Here is a 7,405-nt window from a genome sequence, read left to right as displayed (position 1 = left end):
CCACGGGAAGCCCTTTTGTCTGATTCTTTGGGGACCGGTGGTTAGCTGTTAATTGAAAAAGTCGATTAAAATGAAGACTGGTGAAGTATTATACAATATACAGTTTTGTTTATTTAAAAAAAAAAGCTTATTGTTTATTATAAGCATGTTCTTTTAACTTAAGACTTATGAGACCGGCCCTGTGGCATAGTGGTTGGGTTTGGGGTTCGCCTGTTTGGATCCTGAGTGTACACCTACACCGCTGTCTGCTGTGCTGTGGGGGCAACCCACATGCAAAGTGGAGGAGGATTGGCACAGATATTAGTTCAGGGCTAATCTTCCTCAAGCAAAAAAACGAGGAAGATTGGTAACAGATGTTAGCTCAGGGTGAATCTTTCTCACCAAAAAAAAAGACTTATCAATGTAAATTCCTTCACCAATCTTTTGAGGTAGGCTCAAGCTTTTTCTCTGATTATGGGGCTCTGATTGAAGCATTTCTTGGAGTGATTTGTGCTTCTTGCCTTTGACAAATCATCTATGATTTCTTTAAATGTTTCTTTAAGGTGCAGCAATAACTGGAAAACACTGTGAAGCATTCTGAATGCAAAATTCTTCTAGATGTGTATAGTTTTCCAATCACAGATTTCTCACCCATACCTAATTTAACAATTTTTTTAGCCATTTGCCTTTAACAGGTCTTTCCAAAGCATTCGACTTAGTTTTCATAGAAACACCTCTTGCATCTTTCTACTCATATTTCATAAGTTTTCAAAAATTAAATTAAAGCAGCAAATATCACTGATAAAAATAAGTAGAATAAACCCAACTGACATTTGGTGGTCAGGTAGCTCAACTAGCAGAAACACAACTACCCAGAAGCTCTCAAAAGTAACCTCCTAGCCATGTTTAGCATGCTGTGGGCTTCTGTACACACATTTTAGAATTGGGAGAGTAGGTTAAATAGGAATTAAGAAAGTAACTATGTATTTTTGCAAAAAGCATATATGTTGTGATGGTTGCACCACTCTTTATTTACTAAAAACCATTGGATCGTACACAGGAAATGGGTGAATTTTACGGTACGTGGTATCTACCTTAATAAAGTTGTTCTTTAAACATCTATGTATTCCTGTATTTCTAGTGATTTTTACTGAAAGTCTGAAGCACTGACAAGAAAAAGGAAAGAAAATAAATGTACGAAATGATCAGGGGACTGTTAAAAGTGATATTCTCGGGGGCTGTATAATAAGGAACTTTCACTTTTTACTTTATATACTTCTGTATGGTTTTAATTTTTTACAGCAAGGAGACATAATTTATTTTATTTTTTCCCCAAGTTTTCCCCCCAGTTTTATTGAGATATAATTGACAATATTGTATTAGTTTAAGGTGTACAATATAATGATTTGACGTAAGTATAGATACATAACTTTTATAATCAGAAAAAATAAAGAGATATATACATTAAAAATTATTGTACTTCTAGGTTAGGATAGTGGAATAAAGATTTCCATAGACTCTGTTGCCACCCATACCCAAGAAAGTTTGAAAAGTTAAACTTTCATGCATAGTAAACAAAGGGTTACAACGCAGTATCTTAAATGTCAACAAGTGGCAGTCAAGGAAAGACAGGAGATTCTGGTCTAGAGCGTGTCAAGGCTTCCAGCACTGCCTCCATTCCATCAAAACTCATACTGTTAGTCCACAAAATCCTGGGAATTACTGCATACATACACACAAATATTCTAAGAGAAAAGAAACTTGAGTGGTTTCCTTATCTTTCATCTCTTCTCTCTGGAAAAGTGAAAATGACTACTGGGGAGAAGAAGGTGAAATGAGAAATGAAGAATAGACTAACTCTTTTAGGTAGCAGTGAAGACTCCAGGGAAGGGTACCAAACTGAGGGAAGTTCCAAAGACTGAGGTGTTTCCCATAGGAATGGGATACACCAACCCCTCGTAGAGCGAACTCTGGAATAGATGCTTAAAACCTCAGAAGTGATTGCAGAACTCAGTCTTCTAACAAAGGCTGCACACCACCTCCTCTGAGTTCTGCCCCCCCACCTCCTTCAGAAAGCTTATAAATCATAGGAAAAGTACATTAGGAACTCAGTCTGCAGTTCATTAGGAAAACCAAACCAGTTTCAGATAAAGTGGGAAGAAGTTCAGGAGGCAAGTAGAGAAACAGGAAAAATTTACTGCCAGTGCTTTGAGCTCTAGAATAACCTTTAAAAAAATTAGCTCAGTAGACTAAGAACTCAAAAATGAGATAATAAAACAACTGAAAGAGATGAATGGGAAAAGTACGTATCTGATAAAGCAAAGACCTAAACAATATCGTTATAGAACTAATAAATACATCAAAACAGCAAGGGAGAGATCCGTCTATTTGTCTATCATTCTCTCTGTATAAAAGCGTCGAAAGATGTTTAGAATGATGTTAACCAGACATGGCTGGTCTGTTCCGTGATAGAATGATGGAATATCAATGTGGGAAAAAGGCTTGAAATAATCATAATAAAAGCAAATGAAAAACACAAAAAAAGATTAAAATAATCAGAGAGAAGCTAATAGATATGGAAGACAGAGGTTATTGGTATCCCTGGAGTTGAGAACTCTTTAAATGGAACAGAAGAAGCATTCAAAAATATGAAAACTGAAGTTTTCTCTAAAATGGTGAATTAATCTGTAGCTTGAAAGATCAAAACGAGACATTTTGATACAAAATATTCAATTCTGAGACATCTTTTAATTAATTTATTGAAATTCAGGCATCCAGGCAGAAAAAGCAAATTTACAAGAAAAAAAAAGTCAGGCTGTCCTCAGATTTCTCAACAACAACATCCAGAGACAGAAGACAATGGAGCATTGGCTACAGAGTTCTGAAAGAACAAAAGTGTGATGTAAGAACGGTCCACCCAGCCAAGATGTCATTCGAAAAGAAAGGTGCTGAGCAGATTCCCACAAATATAAACGAACTCATAGAAAAGGGAAATCCTTGACAGTAAAATTCAGACAATTAAGAAATAGGACAAAATTAAGACCAAGATTTGAGATGTTTTGGTAAAAGGATAGGTGATGATCACTGAATTCGTTTAAATATAGAATTAATACTGAACACTTGTGTGATTGTTGTTTTAGAGCATATACATGTTACACAAATTAACAATGTCAAATAATATGACTAAGAAATAATGGGCCCTGTGGGAAGAGGTTATGGAAGATAGTGTGAGTGCGCTGGTGTCCTGATCTTCTGCAGCAACAACTGATTCTAGTTTAAAAAGTGTTTTTTGAAAAAGAACAAAACAACGTAATTTCAGTATTACTTTTCCTAACCTTAAATTGATATTTTAAGAAATAATAGCTCTTGTAGTAAATAAACCCTTATTTGATGTCCAGCTTTTCCTTTAGTTTCTTTTTAATAACACATATATTGATATCATTTTAAAAAGTAGATCCATCTATTTGTCTATCATTCTCTCTGTATAAAAGCGTCGAAAGATGTTTAGAATGATGTTAACCAAATGTTAATAACGGTTATTTGTAGATGGTGAGGTTTAGGAGTTTTAAAATGCTTTTTCTTTGTGCATTTTTTTTTTGTTTTGCATTGCTTAAATTCTTTAAAATGAAAATGTATTCTTGGGACCAGCCCCATGGTGGAGTGGTTAAGTTTGCACGCTCCGCTTCTGCAGCCCAGGGTTTTGCCAGTTCGAATCCTGGGCATGGACATGGCACCACTCATCAAGCCATGCTGAGGCGGCGTCCCACATGCTACAACTAGAAGGACCCACAACTAAAAATACACAACTGTGTACCAGGGCATTTGGGGAGAAAAAGGAAAAAATAAAATCTTTTTTTTTTAAAAAAAAAAGTAAATGTATTCTTTTTATAAGAACGATAAGCTGGTTTTTCTTAAAACAAAACAAAATGAAAAACAAACCTTCAATACTTACTTCTCCCCAGTCTTCAGGATACGATTGAAGCTTTTGTATTCAAAATAATGATATCAACCCTGATATCAGTTTCCCCACATTAAACCCAGCATATATGGGGTTAAAACCAAAACACTCATTCCCTGCTTACTCTCTGGCTTCCTGGCTCCAGAATCCACTATCCTCCATGGAGACAGACACCGTCAAGGACAAGCACCTGGACTATCTCCTCCCGCAAAGAGATACGGGCTGGTGGGAAAGCTGCTGACCAGCAAGGTCATGAGCCGCCTCCTCTCTGCAGGTGTCTCAAGGCCAAAGACAGGCTGGTGGGAAAGCTCCGACCAGCAAGGCCATGTGCTCCCCCTCCCCTACCTAAACCCCCAAATAAAAACCCTTCCTTTTAGCTTTTTGGGGGGTTGGGATTTCAGTGTTAGCTGCCCTCTCTCCTTGTTCAGCGCTGTGCAAAAATAAAATTCCTACTTTCTTCCACCACACCCGGTGTCAGAGGTTGGCTTGCTGCGCAACGGATGAGCGAACTCACTTCAGGTTCGGTAACAATAAAAACCCAAATTATTTTCCTAAACCATCTCCCTTTATACCCACTTTAACAGGGCAGATCTATAAGAGGTGGTCCCTGCTCCTGTTCCTTTTCCAAAATCATTTTTATCATCTTGAGTGGACTCACCATCCTCCTTCTACCTACGTAAATGCAGCCCATCCCACAAAGCTCAACCTCTGGTCTCTCTCCTCATCGACCCCTTCAGGGCTCACCCTCTACCCAAGCATTTTTTAATTAAATAGTTAAAAAGTATCCACATAGAGAAGTGCCAACAGAGTTCTTACTTCCTCTGGATTTTATTTTAAGGGGAAGCATTTAGAGAGAAACACACAAAGTTTTCTCAATTTAAGTCAATTCCAAGTTGTTATTTTAATAAGTAGCCTCTGAAGCTTATTAAATAGTAATGTATAGGAAGTGAGAGCTTGCAAAACCTGAATTTCAATGTAACTTCAAAGAGCACTGAAAGTTAACAAGATATATATCCATTCCCTGAATAGACAAGGAACCATGGGAATGTAGAGAAGGATCTGAATGCTCACAGGTTGCAGTTTTCTTTGCACACAAGAAACGAAAACACTTTTTATAGATTAAAATTTTGAATAAAGTTGCTTGCTATTAAAAAATGCTTATTAATAATCAAGGTCTAGTTACCAAATGACTTTTCAATAAAATGAACAGAGGTTGGGCGGGCCCCGTGGCACAGTGGTTAAGTGCGCACGTTCCGCTTTGGTGGCCCGGGGTTCGCTAGTTAGGATCTCAGGTGCGGACATGGCACAGCTTGGCAAGCCATTCTGTAGTTGGCGTCCCACATGTAAAGTAGAGAAAGATGGGCAGGGATGTTAGCTCAGGGCCAGGCTTCCTCAGCAAAACGAGGAGGATTGGCAGCAGTTAGCTCAGAGCTAATCTTCCTCAAAAAAATAATAAAAAAATGAACAGAGGTTTCACCAGGTGACCACATATAGTAAATGCTCTTGGACTGAGAATCTACCATCATCTGGGCCATGAGAAAAGACAATGATATCATAACCTGGTAGCAGAAATGGATTAAAGTAATACCAAGATTTCTTCATTTGCTAACTACTGGGGGCTACAAAAATGATATTAAATGTGAAAGACTTATATTAAACACGCCATTTACATTAAAAACTTTTGAGAAAATGCTTTCATCTTCTTCCCCAGTGGAAAAGAATATCATTCTTTTTTTGTAACATTGAGACAACTTTTAAAGCTTTTGAAATGTTTTACCATATATAGACATAAACACACAGTGTTTAAATTTTGGGAAGGGCATAAAAGGGAAGCTAAGTTCTCTCTTCCTCCCCATTTCTTACTAATCTCACTTCCTAGAGACCATTCTGTTAACAATTTCTGCTGTTTAGTTTTCCTGATGTTTATCATGATTTCTTCAATCTGTATAATTATTTATTAGTTTACCAATTTTAAACTGTATCTCTTCACTGTAAAAGATAAAGAAATTAACGAGTTTTCCCTTCTTTCCATTTCTCCTCTCCACTTCTGAATTTTGTTCATTATTGTGAATATTTATAATATTTATATTATTTTGTGACTAAATTAGATACAAAATTAATTTGGATATAGATTGACTATAAGTTAAAAACAAAACCCAACATTTACTGTCTTATAATTCTATAAATACTAACTGTAGAAGCAAGTAGTGTGGTTAGACTGTTAGTGATGGAAATATATTCCTATGTCATTGAAACTTTGTAACTCAAAAGAGAGCCTTCCATGTATCAGGATCTTGTGCATCTTTTTTTTTTCCCCAAGGTTTTTTCACTTTGTCTGGTCTTATACCTCTATTACTTAGGCCCCATATGGTCCTCTTTGTTAGATTCCATTTTATTTTGCTAATGCGTATGTTTGAGTAATTTTTTCACATAGAGCATGTGGTGTTAAACATTTCAAGTTCTTACATGTTCCTTATTTTGCCCTCACATACAGTTGGCAGTTTGGCTGGGTATAGAATTCTGGCAAAGACTGTCTCCTTGACCAAACTTTAGACAGGCTCCTCCGAGTCCCCTTTTTGACTCTGCCTCATCCTTGGGCTCTGTCCTCAGCCTGCCTTGCCCAGTTTTAGCAAGAATCCCCCCATCATTGATATCTGATCGCCCCTGATATCTGATCAGGTTGCTCATTCCCACCCTTGATGTCTGAGTCCTTGACTTGGTTTTAGCAAGAATTCTATTAGGTAAATTTATCAAGAATCTTCCTACCTTCAGTGTCTCCTCTTAATAGTTTTCTATTCACTGACCTCCTCACTCTGCTCTTTGCCTATAAATCCCCAGCTGTCTTTGATGTATCTGGAGTTGAGCTCAGTTTGAAGGAAGCCTCCCTCTCATATTGCAATAGTACTGAATAAATCTGTCTTTACTGCCTTTAACTATTGTCTGGCTCTTTTTCTCTATTCTAGGTTCAAATATTTCTTCCCTCTCAAATTTGAAGACATTCATTATTAATGATGACGTCTCATTCCTTTATAGAGAACCTAGGGGCTTTTGTTGTTTGTTTGCTTTTTTTCTCTTCAGATGCTTGGTTGCCCATTCATATACCTATAGAGAGAGCTAGCCTGAGTTTCCTCTACATGTGTGTTTTTCCATTAGGTCTGTTCCTTAACCTTGGGCTCTGTGTGAGCAGGAGGTGCATATCACATCATCAGGCAGACTTCTTTGTAGGGTGCATGGGGAGTAGGCAGGCAGTCTGGTGACCTCCATAACTGACTCCATCATGAGGGTGGACTGCATTGCATGAACTGTTCCTGAGTGAAGCTGCTGCTCCCTACTCCCCTTCCTTTTGTGTAAGTCTGATCTGCTTTCTGTCAAGTTAAATATTCTCCCTAGGACCCTTCTCCAGGAAAATCCCCACTGTCTTCAGAGAGCATCTATGTTGTTATTAGAAGATAAATCCTTAAAAGAAAG

This window comes from Equus caballus, chromosome 2 (assembly GCF_041296265.1).
Source record: "Equus caballus isolate H_3958 breed thoroughbred chromosome 2, TB-T2T, whole genome shotgun sequence".
NCBI lineage: Eukaryota > Metazoa > Chordata > Mammalia > Perissodactyla > Equidae > Equus > Equus caballus.
The sequence above is the reverse complement of the archived record's forward strand: the minus strand, read 5'-3'. Positions refer to the sequence as shown.